Here is a 21,566-nt window from a genome sequence, read left to right on the forward strand (position 1 = left end):
TGTGAACTTTGCAATGATATTGCTAACTTTTTGTGATATCAGAGGGATTATTCATTATGAATTTGTACCAACTGGACAAACAGTTAACCAAGTTTACTATTTGGAAGTGCTGAGAAGCCTGCATGAAAAAAGTCAGATGACCTGAACTTTTTGCCAACAGTTCATGGCTCTTGCATCATAACAATGCACCAGCTCACACGGCACTGTCTGTGAGGGAGTTTTAGCCAGTAAACAAAAGACTGTATTGGAACACCCTCCCTATTCACTCAATGACTTCTTTCTTTACCCGAACATAAAGGAAATTTTGAAAGGAAGACATTTTGATGACATTCGGGACAGCAAGGGTAATACGATGACAGCTCTGATGGCCATTCCAGAAAAAGAGTTCCAAAATTGCTTTGAAGGGTGGACCAGGCACTGGCATCAGTGCATAGCTTCCCAAGGGGAACGCTTCAAAGGTGACCATAGTGATATTCAGCAATGAGGTATGTAGCAGTTTTTCTAGGATGAGTTCTCAAATATACTTATCATACCTCATACATTTCTATGTGTGTATGTATAAGAGAAGATACAGTTGTCTATCTACATGTAAATGAGAATTCTCCTTCCAATGCTTAGCTCAGAAAGTCAGCTACTGATTATCTCAATTGAAAAGGCACTTTCTTCACATAGACTAGAATGTATTTCTATAGTTGAATTCGAATTGGTTTTTAGATTTGACTAGGAAAGAACATCAAAACTATGAAATGGAGTCCCTCTTTTGCTGTGACTCACCCAGTGACAGAGCAGGTAATCTTATACATTTTGTCCTTTGTTTTATCTGTAGGTAATCGATGAACATTGCTATAAATTGCTGCCAAAATCTGTTTGTGAAAGTGCTTTGTATTATTGAGGTGATTTTTCTCCAGACTTCAAATCATTCTGTAGGTACTACCTTGATTTTAAAAATTCTGGATGTACAGTTTTGTGTCTGCCGTGTGCACTCTGTTAGCCAAGCACTGAAAACCAAGTGTCAGTTAGAAATTTAGCCAATAATTTTCTTTAACCGGCACGCTTGTTGTATAGGTGTGATTCATGGAAAAGCTGTTCACACAGTTGGATGGGATGGGATCAGGTCATTGTGCATCAGTTTTAGCTTTCAACCAGCTTTGTACTTCTCGCTGAATGGTTCTGTGCACATGTGGATGCTTTACAAAGTGCTTCTATGTGCTTTTGACTTACATTTGTTGGATTTTATTCTTTATATAACAGTTTGGAAATGAAAAGCTGTAATGGAGTCTGTGGCCTTTTAAAACTGAGACATTTTAGATTGTGCAGCTAAACAGGAAGTGAGACCCTGAAGTCAATCATCTCATTACTTAATCAGATTAAAAAATATGTATTTGAAACTTTCTGTAATCAGTAGAACTGCCTCAAGTGTTGGGGATACAGTGTGGAATATGAAGGAGAAATATGAAACTCAATCATGAAAACATTGCTCTCTTCAAGGAGGTGAGAGACAACCTCCTACAGGCAGTGATTACTCAATACTTTTTTAAAAATTGAGATATAATTGACATGTAACATCAGTTTTAGGTGTCTAACATAATGATTTGATATAGGTACGTGTATATATTGTGAGCTGATTACTACGATAAGTTTAGTTAACATCCATCACCATACATGGTTACACATTTTTTTCTTACGGTGAGAACTTCTAAGATCTGCCATCTTCTACCTCTCCCCATCCCCCTGAACACACAATGCAATATATAGATGATGTATTATAGAATTGTACACTTGATACTGATACAATTTTATTCATCAAGTCACCTCGATAAATTTAAATTAAAAAAAGGTAAACAAAATAAATAAAAAAGATTTATTCTCTTAGCAACTTTCAACTATACAATACAGTATTAACTATAATCATCATACTGTGCATGACACCCCAATGAAAGTTTGTATTTTTTGACCACCTTCACCCCCAATTCCTACTTTTGGCAACCACCAATCTGTTCTCTGTATCAATAAGTTTTTTTGGTTTTTGGTTTTTAGGTTCTATGTGCGAGTGAGATAATATAGCATTTGTCTTTCTCTGTATGACTTATTTCTCTTAGCATAATGCCCTCAAGGTCCATTTATGTTGCCTCAAGTTGGAGGATTTCCTTCTTTTATGCCTGAATTATCTTCCATTGTGTATATATATATATATATATATATATCTCTGAAGAAAAAGAAATATGTATTATATATGTGTGTATATATATATGTATATATATATATACATGCATATATATATACATGCATATATATATATATATATATATATATATATATATATATATATAAACGTTTTCTTTATACGTTCGTATGTTGATGGACACTAGGTTGTTTCCATGTTTTGACTACTGTAAATAATGCTGTAATGAACATGAAGGTGCAGATATATTTTTAACATAGTGGTTTTTTTTTCCTTCAGGTAAATTTCCAGAACTGGAATTGCTAATTCTATTTTTAATTTTTTGAGGAACCTCTATACTGTTTTTTATAGTGGCTTCACCAATCTGCAATCCCACCAATAGTGCACAAGGCTTCCCTTTTCTCTACATCCTCACTAACCATTCTTATTTCTTGTCTTTTTAATAATAGCTTTTCTGCAAGTGTGAGGTGATGTCTCATTGTCAACACATCTTTAAAACACAAGGCACTGTACATATGTAGAGTTCATGGATGAGGGGCAAAGGCTTCTAGGTCTTACTGGTGTCCCTCTTTACCTTAAGAGTAAGGAGAGTCTCTCTTTGAGAGGTAATTTTAGGAATAAAGGGCTACATTTCATTATTCTTCAAAGACTTGAGCTCTGAAAAATCTTAAATTGCAGTTTTAAAAGCACAGACTTTAATTTCAGTACATCCCATATCTATTTTACTGTTCAAACTTCATACTCCTTTAGACAAGAGAATGCCAGTGGTTGGTATGTATACCTGGATATCAATTTAACTTCAAGATCTGTGTTCCATCAATAATAATGTTAGTCCTATAAAAGCAAAACAGATGTTTTTTTTTGTTTGTTTGTTTTTTTTTTAAAGACTTAGGAAGAAAAAGGAGAGATAGCAAGGTCAACAGTACTGATTATTATTTTAATTATGACTGTCAACAGAATTTACTATTAATAAGTCCATGCACTCATTTCTGTATCTGTAAGACCAAAGATAATAATTATTTAAAATATATTAATCTGCAAAATCCAGTTCCAAAATTTCCTAGAAACTCTTCAGGACATCTTGAGTGCCTTTCTTGTTTTTTTTTTCCAGCCAGTAAAATAATAGGTCATCTGTGGCTAAAATGCTGTCTATCTCCATGTACTATTATAGGTAGCTCTTGCCATTATTTTCAAGTGTAAAATTGCATCATGTTCATCATGAAATTGGAATGCCCTCTTTTTGAAAGCCAAACATAATAATTGAAAGGAAAGACTGTAGGTGTTAAAGCGCTCTTTTCTAAAGAGAATGTGATTAAACTTTCTAAAACATGTACTATTAAGTTAAACAGAAGATACAAAGTAAGATAGACTGAGGTTGCAGAGAGTGGTCCACTGCTGCCTGTCTGAATAGTATTGCTGAAGTCAAGAACTTTGACACTGGAGTCAATTAGTTTTAAGTTTTTCAGTGGTCACAGATTACAACCTACCCAGGTCAGCTGCTGTCTCTTGATTATAAAAGGGCTTAGTAGAATGAATATAATAGCATAAATTCTTTGTTCCTGGCAGCATAACTTGAAACACTATTCTCCTGGTTGGAGCAGTGCTATGTGTACACAGAGGTCAATGGTCACACACATACACACGTAGTCGTGTACAGACACACACACATACATCAAAAAGGAACAATTAACAGACCATTAAAGGTCCTCTTTAGTTTCCCATTCTCTTTACTTTCTAATATTCATTTTTAAATAAATGTGAGAACATAGCAATATACATCGCTAACATGGAGTTGGGCTAACGTGGTTTCTGATGTAAAAATACCTTGAATACTAATGCTTATCTGTGAACATCCAAGCACATTCTTACGTATATACATTTACTAATGATTGTAAACAAGCAAGCTGCCTCTATAAAAACTGTTTGAAATAGGAGTTTCACCCAAAATTAATTTTTATTTTTTTCCCATGCTCTGGGAAAAAACTCACTCTATGATTATTAAGGGGTCAGGAGGAGGGAGCAATAATTTGTATACAGGGGAGAACAGAAAAGTTAGGCTGTGTCTATGTCCATGAAAAAGTGTCCTGAAGGATGTGCTTGCCATCCATCTGGGTCCCTATCAGTGTTCCCTGGATTAGTCTGAAACACAGTATTGCTGGGAATATTGTGGTCTGCTTCAAGGGCAAGAATAGTTTCAGTAACAATCCAATCCTTCGGCAACATTTTCAATAGTTGCAATAGATACACTTCAGAAATATAAGGGTATAAAGTCACTGTGGGGACAGAGCCCCAAAGAGCAATTTCCAGGCTCTCGGCCTCATATGGAGGGGTGCTGGCTCGGGTGGTAGATGGCCGTCAGCTGTGGCTGGTTGGCCATCAGCTGTAGCCATTGAGCCATTGGCCACTAATATAACTGCTGTGGCTACAGAGGAGAGCCAAGGAGAGCCGAGGAGAGCCGAGGAGAGCCGAGGAGAGGAGAGGAGCAGAGTCGAGGAGAGTGGAGGAGAGTCGTCAGTTGGTTGGCAGAAAAACGGACAGCAGGTCGCACGTCTGGTGAACCTAGCCCCCAGTGAGACCATAGCGGTATGACTCCCCTACCTATGGCTCCGTGGGTGTTCCTTTTTGGCCTCACCATATCCTGTGTTCTTGTGTGGGGAGCAGGAGCAGAGACCCAGCAGGGTCCCCTGCACGACAGTCACATTATTCTTTTCATCAAAGAATGTATTCTGCATAACAAATACCAACTGTTTTAACACATGAGGTGAAGAATGATAAGCATCTTAAGAGAGGTATAGGTAAATGCTATGGCATTCAGAAAAGGCATGATTATTAATAACAGTTGCACTGATATAAGTGGCTCTATCAACACACAAGACTTTATGTAATACTTTATGAATCATGTTCAAATACAGTATCTACTGTTACTGAAACCAACATGTTGGTAGGATAAGGAAACCCTAGCTATCATCATGTTATCGATGAGAAATGTGAGGGCAGAGCTAACATTCAAGTGATGTGGGTAATCTTCCACATCTAGTTAGAAACAGAGCTAAAACTATGAGCAATTTAAAGACAGTCCTTTTTCTAATCCACTCACATTTCTTACATTCTGAAGTTGGGAGAGGGCAGATGGAAAAAAAAAACAACAACAAAAAAACAACCACTTAGCTTTGAATTCTTTTTCCCAACCAATTATTTAAAACAACTCAGTTCCAAACAATACACTTAGAAAACAGAGTGTGATGTATTGAATAGGATCCTAGCTGGAGAATAAGGATATCTCAAAGGTTTGTTACATTAATTCATTTTAAGATACAAGGTCAGGAGTCTTATCAAAATGGCAGCAAGAGGTGAACCTCTGGAAATCTCCCCTGGAATTTACAACAAATTGAACAACTATAACTCCACAAAGGACTCCTTGCACAGCAGATAGGCAAGACGAAGAGGCTCACTACTCAATTCACCTAAAGTTCAGGAAATTGCCCCAGCACTGGAGGAGGGAAGGAAAAGTGGGGAGACAGAGCCACATGGGCACACAACGCAGATCTAGCTCAGTGCTCCGAACTTACTGCAGCCCAGAACTACTGCAGCAGTGGAAGAGGGAAGAACTCGGACTGCTAGGGCTTCGTTTAAGGCCCACAGGGCTGAGAGGACAGCATGTAACACAGCTGAACCCAATGTTCATGGCAGAGACTTTAGAGCAAAGACTGAGGGAAGAAGTCTGAAAACGGTGGTTTAAGACCTCACTGCCACAGAGAAGGGGAAGCCTTAGGCATTGACTCTAGCCACCACCTTCCTACCCTCCCAGAGCTTGCCCTGACCTCACCTGCCCAGTGCTAGAAAGAGAACAGTAGCGGTGTCAGATAAAAAAAAACCAGAATATTTGCAGTGCTCAGAACTGTGGTGCACAGACACAGATTTGCAGCCCAACTAATCCTGGCAAAGGGAAGGGAGCTGTGGAAATAGGACCAGCTGTGGTGGTGGTTGCCACCATTGTTCTGGGCCATCTCTCACAACCCACCCCACCCCTGTCCCCACCTATCTGGGCAATCTCTGCAGGAGCAAACAGAACTTCTGAAACACAGGGGCTCTGAATCTGGTGCAGGAAGAGCTTTAGAACATCAAAAGTTCTCAGCATCCCCACACGGATAGGGCACCCTATGACCCAGGTGAATTACTAACAGAGGAGAAGCTCGCTTTACAGGGAATCCATACATACAGTGAGAAGCTGGAATAAGGCAGAGAAAACATAACACTACAGTGTGAGAGAAATAAAAAGGCTACAGTCAGAGAGAAAAATAAAACATTCTACCAACACGTACTGGAAAACAAAACAAAGAACTCTTCCTGTCACCCTGTTGCAGAACCCACTCTGTAGATGTCTAGGAAGAGAAATAATAAATCATAAATTGCCATGAATAACCAAGGCAACAAGATAGCTCAGGAAGAAAATTAAAAGTCTCCAGAAAATGAACATACAGACATGGAAATATGTGACTGAAATGACAGAGAATTCAAGATTGCAGTTCTGAAAACACTCAAGGAGATGCAAGAAAACACAGAAACCCAGTTTATTGAACTCAGGAACACAATCAAAGAACACCATGAACATTTTACGAAAGAGATTGAAATTTTAAAAAAGAACCAAATAGAATTTCTGGAGATTAAGAACTCGATAGAAGAAATGAAGAATGAAACAGGCAGCTTAGGTAGTAGAGTTGACCAGATGGAGGAAAGAATCAGTGACATCGAATAGAAACCAGGAAATGACACGGATGGAAGAAGAAAGAGACTTGAAACTTAAAAGAAATGAAAGAACTCTACAAGAACTTTCTGATTCCATCAGAAAGAGCCATATAAGAATATATAAACCAAAAACAACAAAAGAACAAGACAAACAAATGAGAAACAGAAACTCATAGACACAGACAATAGTTTAGTGGTTGCCAGAGGGTAAGGGGGGCGGGGGGTGGGGGGTGGGAGATGAGGGTAAGGGGGATCGAATATATGGTGATGGAAGGAGAACTGACTCTGGGTGATGAACACACAATGGGATTTATAGATGATGTAATACAGAATTGTACACCTGAAATCTATGTAATTTTACTAACAATTGTCACCCCAATAAATTTAATTTAAAAAAAAAAAAAAAAAAAAGAAATTGTGGTATATATACACAATGGAGTACTATTCAGTGGTAAGAAAAGAAGAAATAGGGGCCGGCCCGGTGGCTCAGGCGGTTAGAGCTCCATGCTCCTAACTCCGAAGGCTGCTGTTTTGATTCCCACATGGGCCAGTGGGCTCTCAACCACAAGGTTGCCAGTTCAACTCCTCGAGTCCCGCAAGGGATGGTGGGCTCTGCCCCTTGCAACTAAGGTTGAACACGGCACCTTGAGCTGAACTGCCTCCCGGATGGCTCAGTTGGTTGGAGCACGGGGCTCTCAACCACAAGGTTGCCAGTTCAATTCCTCGACTCCCGCAAGGGATGGTGGGTAGCGCCCCCTGCAACTAAAATTTAACATGGCACCTTGAGCTGAGCTGCCGCTGAGCTCCCGGTTCGACTCCCGCAAGGGATGGTGGGTGTGCCCCCTGCAACTAGCAACTGCAACTGGACCTGGAGCTGAGCTGTGCCCTCCACAACTAACACTGAAACAACAACAACTTGAAGCTGAACAGCACCCTCCACAACTAAGATTGAAAGGACAACAAATGACTTGGGGGAAAAAAAAAAGAAGAGAAGAAATAGGACCATTTGCGACAACAGGGATGGATTTTTTTTTTTTTAATTTTATTAAATTTATTGGGGTGACAATTGTTAGTAAAATTACATAGATTTCAGGTGTACAATTCTGTATTACATCATCTATAAATCCCATTGTGTGTTCATCACCCAGAGTCAGTTCTCCTTCCATCACCATATATTCGATCCCTCTTACCCTCATCTCCCACCCCCCACACCCCTTACCCTCTGGCAACTACCAAACCATTGTCTGTGTCTATGAGTTTCTGTTTCTCATTTGTTTGTCTTGTTCTTTTGTTGCTTTTGGTTTATATACCACATATCAGTGAAATCATATGGTTCTCTGCTTTTTCTGTCTGACTTATTTCGCTCAGCATTACACTCTCAAGATCCATCCATGTTGTCACAAATGTTCCTATATCATCTTTTCTTACCGCCGAATAGTATTCCATTGTGTATATATACCACAACTTCTTCATCCATTCATCTATCGAAGGACATTTTGGTTTTTTCCATGTCTTGGCCACCGTAAACAAAGCTGCAATGAACATTGGCGCACACGTGTCTTTATCTCTAAATGTTTTCAGATTTTTTGGGTAGATACCCAGGAGAGGGATTGCTGGGTCATATGGCAATTCTATTCGTAATTTTTTGAGGAACCTCCACACTGCCTTCCATAACGGTTGCACCAGTCTGCATTCCCACCAACAGTGTATGAGGGTTCCTTTTTCTCCACAGCCTCTCCAACATTTGTTACTATTTGTCTTGTTGATGATAGCCATTCTAACTGGGGTGAGGTGATAGCTCATTGTGGTTTTGATTTGCATTTCTCTGATGATTAGTGATGTTGAGGATTTTTTCATATGTCTATTTGCCATTTGTATGTCCTCTTGGGAGAAATGTCTCTTCAAGTCCTCTGCCCATTTTTCAATTGCGTTGTTTGTTTTTTTGTTGTTGAGTTGCATGAGTTTCTTGTATATTCTGGATACTAGCCCCTTATTGGAGGCACTGTTTGCAAAAATATTCTCCCATTCAGTTGGTGGCCTCTTTATTTTGTCAATGGTTTCTTTTGCTGTGCAGAAGCTTTTAAGTTTGATATAGTCCCATTCGTTTATTTTAGCTTTTACTTCCCTTGCCTTTGGAGTCAAATTCATAAAATGCTCTTTGAACCCAAGGTCCATAAGTTTAGTACCTATGTTTTCTTCTATGCAGTTTATTGTGTCAGGTCTTATGCTAAAGTCTTTGATCCATTTTGAATTAACTTTGGTACATGGTGACAAATAGCAGTCCAGTTTCATTCTTTTGCACTTGACTATCCAATTCTCCCAGCACCATTTATTGAAGAAGCTGTCTTTGCTCCATTGTATATTTTTTGCTTCTTTGTCAAAAATTATCTGTCCATATTTATGTGGTTTTATTTCTGGGATCTCAAATCTATTCCATTGGTCTATGTGTCTGTTTTTCTGCCAATACCATGCTGTTTTGATTATTGTGGCCCTGTAGTACAAGCCAAAGTCAGGAAGTGTGATACCTCCATTATAGTTCTTTTTTTTTTTTTTAATTTTTATTTATTTATTTTTTTAATTAGTTTCAGGTGCACAAGACAAAGCAAAACTTAGACGTTTATCATCCATATCCCCCACACCGTGTGAACCCCCCTCTCCCCATCCACTATCCCTCTGTACGTTCCCAAAACCTCTCACCTTCCCCTTATCCCCACCCCCCCGCCCCTCTAGCAACCCTCTGTTTTTCCTCCATGTTTCCAAAACTGTTTCTGATTAGTTCATTCACTTATTCTTTTCTTTAGATTCCGCATATAAGTGAGATCATATGGTATTTGTCTTTCTCTTTCTGACTTATTTCACTTAACATAATGTTCTCTAGGTCCATCCATGTTGTTGCAAATGGTAAGATTTCTTTCTTCTATATGGCTGCGTAATACTCCATTGTATAAATGTACCACAGTTTCTTAATCCAGTCATCTACTGATGGGCATTTCGGTTGTTTCCAGGTCTTGGCTATTGTATATAGTGCTGCAATAAACATAGGAGTGCATAAAGATTTTTGAATTGGAGTTTTGTATTTCTCCGGATAGATACCTAGGAGTTTTCTTAAGATTGCTTTGGCTATTCGGGGTCTTTTGTGGTTCCAAACAAATCTGATGATTTTTTTGTTCTATTTCTTTAAAATATGCCATTGGGATTTTGATGGGGATTGCATTGAATCTGTATATTGCTTTGGGTAATATGGCCATTTTAACTATGTTGATTCTTCCAATCCATGAGCACGGAATGTCTTTCCATTTCTTTGTGTCTTCTTCAATTTCTTTCAAAGAAGTCTTATAGTTTTCAGCATATAGGTCTTTCACATCCTTGGTTAAGTTTATTCCTAGGTATTTTATTCTTTTTGCTACAATTGCAAAAGGAATTGTTTTTTGTATTTCTTTTTCTGAGATTTCATTGTTAGTATATAGGAAGGCAATGGACTTTTGTGCGTTGATTTTGTAGCCAGCAACTTTACTGTATTCGTTGATTGTTTCTAATAGCTTTTTGGTGGAGTCTTTAGGGTTTTCTATATATAGCATCATGTCATCTGCAAAGAGTAATAATTTAACTTCTTCATTCCCAATTTGGATGCCTTTTATTTCTTTCTCTTGCCTGATTGCTCTGGCAAGGACTTCCAACACTATGTTGAAAAGCAGAGGTGATAGGGGACATCCCTGTCGTGTTCCTGAACGTAGAGCAAAGGGCTTCAGTTTTTCTCCATTAATTATGAGATTAGCAGAGGGCTTGTCATATATGGCCTTTATTATGTTAAGGTATTTTCCTTCTATACCCATTTTATTAAGTGTTTTAATCATAAATGGATGTTGTATCTTGTCAAATGCTTTTTCTGCATCAATTGATATAATCATATGATTTTTGTCCTTTATTTTGTTTATGTGATGTATCACATTGATGGATTTGCGTATGTTGAACCATCCTTGTGCCACGGGGATGAACCCCACTTGGTCGTGATGAATAATCTTTTTAATGCATTGTTGTATTCGATTTGCTAGAATTTTATTTAGGATTTTTGCATCGGTATTCATCAGAGATATTGGTCTGTAGTTTTCTTTTTTTGTGCTGTCCTTACCAGGTTTTGGTATCAGGGTAATGTTGGCCTCATAAAATGAGTTGGGGAGTACTGTCTCTTCTTCAATTTTTTGGAAGAGTTTGTGCAGAATTGGTATTAGATCCTCTTTGAAGGTTTGGTAGAATTCACTAGTGAAGCCATCTGGTCCCGGACTTTTGCTTTTGGGAAGGTTTTGGATGACTGATTCAATTTCCTTACTGGTGATCGGTCTGTTTAGATTTTCCAGTTCTTCATGGTTCAGCCTTGGAAGGCTATATGTTTCTAAGAACTTGTCCATTTCTTCTAGGTTGTTGAATTTGGTGGCATATAGTCCTTCATAGTATTCTTGGATGATCCTTTGTATTTCTGTGGTGTCCGTGATAACTTCCCTTTTACGTTTCTGATTTTGTTAATCAGTGTCTTCTCTTTTATCTTAGTAAGTCTAGCCAAGGGTTTGTCAATTTTGTTAATCTTTTCAAAGAACCAGCTCTTTGTCACATTAATTTTTTCTATTGTCTTTTTGTTCTCTATTTCATTTAGTTCTGCTCTAATTTTTGTTATTTCCTTTCTTCTGCTGACCTTGGGTTTTACTTGTTCTTCTTTTTCTAGTTCTTTAAGGTGTAACATGAGGTTATTTATTTGGGAGTTTTCTTGTTTCTTGAGATAGGCCTGTAATCAGATAAATTTCATCTTAAAACTGCTTTCGCTGCATCCCAAAAATTTTGGTAGGATGTATTTTCATTGTCATTTGTTTCTATGTATCTTTTGATCTCTCCTCTAATTTCTTCTTTGACCCAGTCCTTCTTTAAAAGTATGTTGTTTAATCTCCATGTATTTGTGTTTTTCCGCTTTCTTTTTACAGTTGATACCCAATTTCAAAGCCTTGTGATCAGAGAATATGCATGGTATGATTTCAATCTTCTTAAATTTGTTGAGACTGATTTTATGTCCCAATATATGGTCTATCCTTGAGAATGTTCCATGTACACTAGAAAAGAATGTATAGTCTGATGTTTTAGGATGAAGTGCTCTATAAATGTCAATTATGTCCATTTCATCTAATGTGTCATTTAGGGCTACTATTTCGTTATTTATTTTCTGTTTGGATGATCTATCCATAGCTGTCAATGATGTATTTAAGTCCCCTAGTATAATTGTGTTTTGGTCAATTTCTCCCTTTAGTTCTGTTAGTAGTTGCTTGGTGTATTTCGGTGCTCCCTGATTGGGGGCATAAATATTGATGACTGCTATGTCTTCTTGTTGTACAGTCCCCTTCACCATTATGAAATGTCCATCTTTGTCTCTTATTATCTTTTTCACCTTGAAGTCTGTTTCATCTGATATCATTATGGCTACACCTGATTTTCTCTGGGCACCATTTGCTTGGAGTGTCAATTTCCACCCTTTCACTTTGAGTCTATGCTTATCCTTGTAGCTGAGATGTGTCTCTTGGAGACAGCATATGGTTGGGTTTAGTTTTTTGATCTAATCTGCTACTCTGTGCCTTTTTATTGGTGAGTTCAGTCCATTTACATTTAGGGTGATTATTGATAGATGAGGATTTCCTGTCATTCTAGCTTTAGTTTTCTGGTAAGGCTGTGTCTCCATTGTTTCTTTGCCTTTTTGTTGTTGTGTATTATTTCTGTGTGGTGGTATTCTATGATGTTTCCCTCTGTTTCTTCTTTTGTTTCAGTTCTGGATTTTTTTTGAGTGGTTACCCTTAAGTTTATGTAAAAGAAAGGTTGATATTTAGAGTATTCCATTATCTTCAGCACGCTTACTTTCTCCATTCCTATATTCCGGTTCAGGCCTTTACTCTCCCCCTTTTTGAGTTTTGGTTGCCACAAATTGTCCCTGTTGATGGTGGTCGAATAGCCTCCTTTAGTATTTCTTGTAGTGCAGGTCGTGTAGTTGAAAATTCCCTCAGCTTCTGTATGTCTGGAAAGGTCTTTATTCCTCCTTCATATCTAAAGGATATCTTTGCTGGATATATTATTCTTGGCTCATGATTTCTCTCTTTCAATAGTTTGAATATTTGGTTCCACTCCCTCCTGGCTTGTAGAGTTTCTGCTGAAAAATCTGATGATAATCTAATGGGCTTTCCTTTGTAAGTTACCGTCTTCTTTTCCCTGGCTGCCTTGAGGATTCTTTCTTTGTCGTTGATTTTAGACAGCTTCAATACAATGTGCCTTGGAGAAGGCCTGTTGGGATTGAGGTAACTAGGTGTTCTATTTGCTTCTTGGATTCGAGGGTCCAGTTCTGTCCACAAATTTGGGAAGTTCTCATCGACAATATGTTTGAATATATTCTCTGTTCCCTTCTCTCTTTCTTCTCCTTCTGGTATGCCCATTATTCTTATATTGCTCTTTCTGATGGAGTCTGAAAGTTCTTGTAGAGTTCTTTCATTTCTTTTAAGTCTCAAGTCTCTTTCTTCTTCTATCTGTGTCATTTCCAGGTTTCTATCTTCGATGTCACTGATTCTTTCCTCCATCTGGTCAACTCTACTACCTAAGCTGGTTATTTCATTCTTAATTTCTTCTATTGAGTTCTTAATCTCCAGAAATTCTATTTGGTTCTTTTTTAAAATTTCAATCTCTTTTGTAAAATGCTCATGCTGTTCTTTAATTGAGTTTCTGAGTTCATTTAACTGCCTATCTGTGTTTTCTTGTATCTCGTTGAGTTTTTTCAGAACTGCAATCTTGAATTCTCTGTCATTTAAGTCACATATTTCTCTATCTTTAAGTGCCTTTTCTGGAGATTTTCCACTTTCTTTCTGAGCTATCTTGTTGCCTTGGTTATTCATGGCGATTACTGGTTTACTATTTCTCTTCCTAGACCTCTACAGGAGTGACTTCTGCAACAAGTTGATAGGAAGAGGTCTTTCTTTTGTTTTCCAGTACTTGTTGGTAGAATGTTTTACTTTTTCTCCGACTGCAGGCTTTCTTTTCCCCTCTCTCACAAAGTAGTGCTATGTTTTCTCCTCACTACTCTAGCTTCTCTCACAATGGGGGGATTCCCTGGGAGACGGGCTTCTCCTCTGTTAATAGTTCATCTAGGTCACAGGGCGCAGTGTCCCGGTGGGTATGCAGAGAGCTTTTGATGTTCCAAAGCTCTTCCAGCTCCTGATTCAGAGCCCGTATATTTCAGCAGTTCTGTTTACTCCTACAGGGATCCACCCAGATAGGTGGGGCCAGGGGCAGGGTGAGCTGTGAGAGGTGGCCCAGAGCAATGGCAGCGACCACCACCACAGCCGGTCCTGCTTCCACAGCTCTCTCCCCTTTGCTGGAACTTGTTGGGCTGTGAATTTGTGTTTGCGGTCCACAGTTCTCAAAACAGCAAATTTTCTGTTGTTTTGATCTGACACTGCTACTGTTTCGCTTCTAGCACTGGGCAGGTGGGGGCAGGGCGAGCTCTGGGAGGGGAGGGAGGGGGCGGCTAGTCTCAGTGCCTAAGGCTCCTTTCTGTGCTCGGCAGTGCGGGCTTAAACCACCGTTTTCAGCCTTTTTCCCTCAGTCTTTTCTCCGAGGTCTCTACCGTGAGCGTTGGGTTCAGCCGTGTTATATGCTGTCCCCTCAGCCCTGTGGAGCGCTGGCGGAGCCCTAGCAGTCCGATCTCCCGCAGCTGCGGTAGTTCCGGGAAGCAGCGAGCTCGGAACACTGAGCTAGGTCTGCGTCCTGCGCCCGCACGGCTCTGTCTCTGCGCACTTCTCCGTTTCCTCCTCCCCCCACTCGCGCGAATCTCCCACCTGTAGGTGATTTCAGTCGGTAGTGGGCCTCTTCATCTTGCCTGTCTGCTGTGCAGGGAGTCCTTTGTGGAGTTTTAGTTGTTCGATTCTTTGTAAATTGCAGGGGAGCTTTACAGAGCCTCACCTCACACCGCCATTTTTCCAGAAACCATCAGATGGACCTTGAGATCATTATGCTAAGCGAAATAAGTCAGACTGAAAAAGCAGAGAACCGTATGATTTCACTGATATGTGGTATATGCACCAAAAACAAGAAGAGAACAAGACAAACAAATGAGAAACAAAAACTCATAGACACAGACAATAGTTTAGTGGTTACCAGAGGGTAAGGGGTGAGGGGGGTGGTAGATGAGGGTAAAGGGGATTAAATGTATGGTAATGGAAGGAGAACTGACTCTGGGTGGTGAACACACAATGGAACTTATAGATGATGTCATACAGAATTGTACACCTGAAATCTATGTAAGTTTACTAACAATTGTCACCCCAATAAACTTTAATTAAAAAAAGGATACAAGGTCAGGCATTTAATTTTTTTGTACCTCATTTTTTTTTAACCTGGATAATGAGCATAATTATGTTTTCTTCCTTCCTCAATGATAGAGATAACATGAGGCTAAATGAGTACCAGTATTATCTCTTCATAATGTTAATATAGCAAAAAAGGAAGAACATAATTTGCATCTAGTCCAGCGGCTGATTAAGCCACATCTTACCTTTGCTGTTTGCAATTAATAGCAGAGAGACCTGATTTGACCTATGCTATATTAGAGCTTGTGCTTGTAAGGTTCTTCAAAAGGAAGAGTGTAAATGCTTGTGTTGTAAATGTACATTCTGATATTTTTTGGAGAGCAAAGGGAAATTATGTCATGGCCATGCTCTAAATATATGTCAGTTTTATTTCTTGCCTTTTATTTGGACAAACTTATAACCTGTAAAATGCTTCTTTTAAATTTTACATGTAAAACTAAAAAAGTTGAAACACAATGGCCTAGTAATAAAATGGTCTTTATAATTTTTATTGGAGTCCAATAATGTCTTAACCAATGCTACCATCACCTCTTTTTTGAGCGCTTCCTACACTGACTACACTTGGTTATTTTTTTATGTCTTCAATACAGGTTCATTCACTCAGTGATATGACTTGGTTCAATAGAACTTGGGAAAAGCACATCTAATTTTATCTTCTCTGTAGATTGTTACTTGAAATATCAACCAATTAGGCAATTTAATCTGCCTCATTTAGCAACACTGCCATTGAACAGAAAACTAGAACAACAGCTATAAGCAATCCATCAACCTATGGGTATTCTGTGAACAGCAAGTACATTACTAACCATTTGGCACATAGTTTTTCACTGTTACAAAATCCACAACTGGTATACATTTGCTGGACTGGTTTAATCCCTTGAAACTCAGATGGGGGTTTTGGTTCCAAAATTCTTTCCTACTTTACCAGCAAGTAGATAGTATCTCCTAAGATATTTCATTTCCAAATGGAGAAAATAGTTTAATTCTGATGAAGCAAAATGTTTATTTTTTTTCCCGGGCTCTGTTGATCAATAACCATATAAAATAAATATAAAACCATATAATCATGCATATCAAATAATTATTCTTATTACTACTTGAATATGTCTTCTTTTGTAATCATTTTCCCTTTGTAAACCTTTCTATTTAGTTACAGTACTATAATTTTTTGCATTTATGTAATTATACCAAAACTTGATGTGTCTTCTAGGGATATTTAATACTGTTTTAATTTAAAATACTTCATAACTGTCTCTGACAGGACTTCAAGCATAATTAGTATTATCTTTTATTTCTGTAAATGTTTATCTCAAATCCCCAAATAAAGTCATAATTGCACCATGGTTACATTCTACCATCAATGAGTCATTTCAGATTTGAATCTCATTTCCTGAACACCTATAATGGTTCAGTCACTGTGATAAATGCTTTGTATCTGTTTAACCCTCATATAAACTCTGTGATGTTGATAATGTTATCTTATGTTGATTGGTAAAGAGACAAAGGTACAAACAATTTATGTAATTTTTCCATAGTAGTATGTATAGTAAGCAGCAGGATTTAAACAAATTAATGTAGACTTTAAAAACTACAGTTAAAAAGTATAATTTAATAATAAAAAGTCAAACAATCCAATTAAAAATAGGAAAAGATTTGAACAGACATTTTTCCAAAGAAGATATACAAATGACCAATAAGCATGTGAGAAGATGCTCAACACCAATAGTCATTACCAAAATGCAAATCAAAACGATAATGAAAAAATAAAATAAAATAAAAAACATAATGAGATACCACTTCACACACTAGGATGGCTAGAAACAAACAGGCAATAATATGGCCATAATCAACAAGTGTTCATGGAGATGTAGAGAAATTGAAAATATTTCATATTGCTGGTGGGAATATAAAATGGCACAGTCACTATGGAAAAAAGTTTGACAATTTCTCAAAATTTAAATATACAGTTACCATATGACCCAGCAACTTCAATCCTAGATATATACCTAAGAGAATAAAAAACATATGTCCACACAAAAATTTATACATGAATACTTATAATAGCATTATTAATACAGCCAAAAAGTGGAAACAATCCAAATGTTAATGTTCATCAACTGATAAATGAACAGACAAAATGTGGTATATACACACAATGGAATATTGCTACTATGATAATATTAAATATTATTCAGCAATAAAAATAAATGAAATAGTAATATACACCACAACATGGATGGACCTTGAAAAGATCTTAAGTAAAAAAAGTTACAAGGACTGCATAGTATATGATTCCATTTACATGAAATGTCCAGAATAGGGAAATTATTCATAGAGACAGAAAGGAGATTAGTTACAGGAGATGAGGGTGTAAGAGAGGAAATTGGAAATAACTTTTTGGGGTGATGAAATGTTCCAAAATGATTGTGATGATGGTTGCACAATTCTGTGAACAATCTAAAAGTCATTGAATTATACACTTTAAAGGGATGAATTTGATGATGCGTGGATCATATCTCAATAGAAATATTAAAAAAATAATTAGGAACGCTTATACCATGTCATATAAGAAACATTTGAAGCATTTGGAGTATTTTTAGCTTAGCGTAGCAAGCATTAGATATCTTCCATTATTTGAAGATGGTGTTACATAATTTTACTCCATGAATCTGGAAGTAATGCAGGTTCTCTTTTTGCAGCAGCAACATAATAATAGCTGTTTTAGAGAGGTCAAATTCCAAGTGGAAAAAAGCTGTGGTTCTTATGAACCTTATAGTACCAGGCATTCCTGGGTTGCTGGCCATTGTGCTGGTTGCTGAATCCTTGCTTGGAACTACCCAAACAAGGTCCTTGACCCCAGCGTTACAGAACAGAGGAAGAGTGTATCTGGAGTCTTCAAAGAAGTAGGTTTGAATGTAGGCTTTACTTGTACAAAATCTATGATTTTAGGCAAGCTGTGTGACTTCTCTGAGTCACCATATTTTCACTTGTAAAAAATTAGGATAACATCGACTTAAAAGGTTTTTAGGATTTTTATGAGACAATAGTTGTGAAAACGATGAATACATGATACTTAAATGTGACAACTACGTTCTTTCTCAATCTCACCCCCTTTTTTTTACCTACCAAATTTTCCCCCCTCAACTTAATAGTGTGAAAAATGCAAAGCTTTTAAAATGTTAAAATAAAGCTTCCAGTCAAGATTACCCAGTCCTAGTCGGTAAATGCTGTGCTTGCCTCCTCTCATGACCATATCAAAATTACAACTAAACTGCAGAAAAACCATCATTAAGAATCACCTGAAGTCTAGCTTAACCAAAGTCCTACAACTAAGGACATACAGAAGAAGCCACCTTGAGACTGGCAGGAGGGGCAGAGATGTGGAATGGGCTGGTCTCACACACGTGTGTGACCATTAAAGATCAGGAGAGATTTATCAGCTGCAGAGGTGCCTTCTGAGGAGTGAGGGGACCCAGGACCACACCAAACTCCCCAGCCCAGGCTTTCAGTGCCGAGGAGAGAAGTTCCCATAACTTCTGTTTGTGAAAGTCAGCAGAGATTGTGGCTGAGTGAGCGCAAGGGTGGCTAGAGTAACAGACATTCCTCTTAAAGGGCCCACACACAGACTTACTCACTGATGGACCCACTCACTCTGAGCTCCTGCACTGGGGCAGCAGCTTGTAAGGCGCCAGGAACATATGAGGAACTGAGTTGTTGCAATCTTATTGACTATTTTCTTTAAGCTGTACTTTATATCCCAGTGACTATTTTGTAACTACCAATTTGTGTTTCTTAGTCCCTTCACATTTTCACTTAACCTCCAACCCCCTTCCCTCTGGCAACGATCAATTTGTTCTTACTGTCAATCTCTTCCTTTATGTCAGTCAATATTAACTTTGTATATTTAGGTGCTCCTATGATGGGTGCATTAATGGTTACAAGGGTTATGTCCTCTTGGATTGATTCCTTATCATTATGTTAATGTTCCCCTTTGTCTCTTATATATCCTTTGTTTTAAAGTCTATTTTTTATATTACAACTATCACTATTTCCAGCTTCCTTTTTCATTCTATTTTCATGAAATATCCTTTTCTATCCCTTTACTTTCAGTCTCTGTGTGTCTTTTGATCTGAAATGAGTCTCTTGTAGACAGCATACATAGGGGTCTTATTTTTCCTATCCATTCAGCTACCCTATATCTTTTGATAGAAGCATTTAATTCATTTACATGTAAAGTGATTATTGAGAGATGCATAGGTATTGCCATTTTGTTATTCATCCTTATGGGTTTTTTTTGCTTTTGTTTTGTTTTGTTTTTCCCTCTCTTCTTAAAGAAGTCCCTTTAACATTTCATGTAATACTGGCTTGGTGGTAATGAACTCCTTTAACTTTTTCTTGCTAGAAAGCTCTTTATCTCTTTCAATTTTAAACGATTGCCTTGCTGGGTAGAGTACTCTTGGTTGTAGGTCCTCACTTTTCATCACTTTGAATATTTCCTGCCAATCCTTTCTTGCCTGCAAATTTCTGTTGAGAAATCAGCTGACAATCTACTAGGAACACCCTTGTAAGCAGCTAGCTGCCTTTCTCTTGCTGCTTTTAGTATTCTCTCTTTGCCTTTAACCTTGCCATTTTCATTATGCTGTATGTATCTTTGTGTGGGCCTGTTTGGATTCATCTTGCTTGGGTCTGTCTGAGCTTTCTGGACTTGTATATCTAATTCCTTTACCAGATTAGGAATATTTTCAGTCATTAATTCTTCACATAGGTTCTCAATCCCTTTTCTCTCTTCTCCTTCTGGTACCCCTGTGGTGTGAATGTCGTTATGCTTGATGCTGTCCCAGAGGTCCCATAAACTATCCTAATTTATTGATTTTTTTTTTTTTTACTGTTCTGGTTGAGTGTTTCCTGCTACTTTATCTTCCAAATCACTGATTTGATCCTCTGCTTCATCAAATCTGCTAGTGATTCCTAGCACATTCTTTATTTCAGTTATTGTATTCTTCATTTCTCACTGGTTATTTTTTTATGGTTTCTACGTCCTTTTTCAATGTTTTCTATATCTTTGTTGAAGTTGTCATTAAGTTATCTGCACATCCTTATAACCAGTGTTTTGAACTCTATTTCTGGTAGGTTGCTTGCCTCCATTTCATTTAGTTCTTTCTCTGGAGTTTTCTCATGTTCTTTCATTTGGGATATATTTCATTTCCTCATTTTCTCTGCTTCTCTGTATTCATTTCTAGGTATTAAGTAGATCTATGTCTCTCAGTCTTCACCAGGTTGCCTTTTGTAGTATGTGTTCTGTGGGACCCAGTGGCACAATCTCCCTGATCACCTGCACGGGGTGCTCCGAAAGTGTCCCTTGTATGGGTTGTGTGTTTGTTCCTGTTGTATTTGGGACTTGATTGCTGCTGGCAATTCAGTGAGTGGGATTGACCTTCAGGCTGACTGACTATGGGACTATGGGATTTGGCCACATCCACTGCTTATGGGATGCTGTGCGAGGGGCCTTACCCTATGCAGTGAGGTTTTCCCCAGCAGGCTCTGGTGCCTCTTGAGACTGCTCTTTGGGTGTGCCATTTGTGGGGCTAATTGGGTGGTGCTCTACTGTGGTCTGAAGACAACACCCTGGTATATTAGTTCTAAGGCCTCTTGGGAGGGGCTCCAGTGCAGGTCCAGTTCTGCAGCTGCCTGTGTCCAGCCCAAGACTACCTGGTGGGAACTACAAAGGGATTCATAGATGGTCACTTCCTGTGTGGGCCTGAGAGCATGTAGGAGAGGCCACACTGTGAACCAAGGATGGCTGTCCCAAGTACCAGGCCTGGAAAAGCCCAGGGCACCCTAAAGTCTGTTGCTGCCTGCCAGCTGCCTATAACACTCAGCCACTGATAAAACCTTGTGTGGTACCTGAGTTGGGTAAGGCAGGGTCTCAGGGAATCACCAGGATGGAGTGAATGTTGTTTACCCGGTAATCTAGATTCTGCTTTGTTGCCAATGCTAAGCCTAGAGCCCTTTGCTAAAGTCTCAGAGCACACTGAGGCTAGCTGCTCTTTGTCTTGAGCCTATCCACCACTGAGAGTTGTCCAAGAATGGGTGTAGCATGGGCTGGGGATGGCTGCTGGCTGCAAAATTGGCACATGAGTTGCAGCCAGCTGTTTGCTGCTGAAACAGCATTCTGGGGTGTGGTGGGTGGAGTTGGCTGGCAGTTGTGGACAGTACGTCTGGCATTGCAGGAGTTGGGTAAGGCGGGGTCCCAG

At 38.5% G+C, this 21,566-nt stretch overlaps 1 long non-coding RNA gene across 1 annotated transcript in view; it reads left to right on the top strand.

Annotated features, from left to right (window-relative positions):
* The first annotated feature begins 339 nt into the window (after nt 1-339).
* LOC141568580 (uncharacterized) overlaps nt 340-21,566 on the top strand; it is a 34,630-nt gene continuing 13,403 nt past the window's right edge. Inside the window, exon 1 of the long non-coding RNA XR_012491740.1 lies at nt 340-485. This is a non-coding gene — a long non-coding RNA (uncharacterized LOC141568580). The remainder of the gene's footprint in view (nt 486-21,566) is intronic.

This window comes from Rhinolophus sinicus, linkage group LG14 (genome assembly GCF_036562045.2).
Source record: "Rhinolophus sinicus isolate RSC01 linkage group LG14, ASM3656204v1, whole genome shotgun sequence".
Lineage (NCBI taxonomy): Eukaryota > Metazoa > Chordata > Mammalia > Chiroptera > Rhinolophidae > Rhinolophus > Rhinolophus sinicus.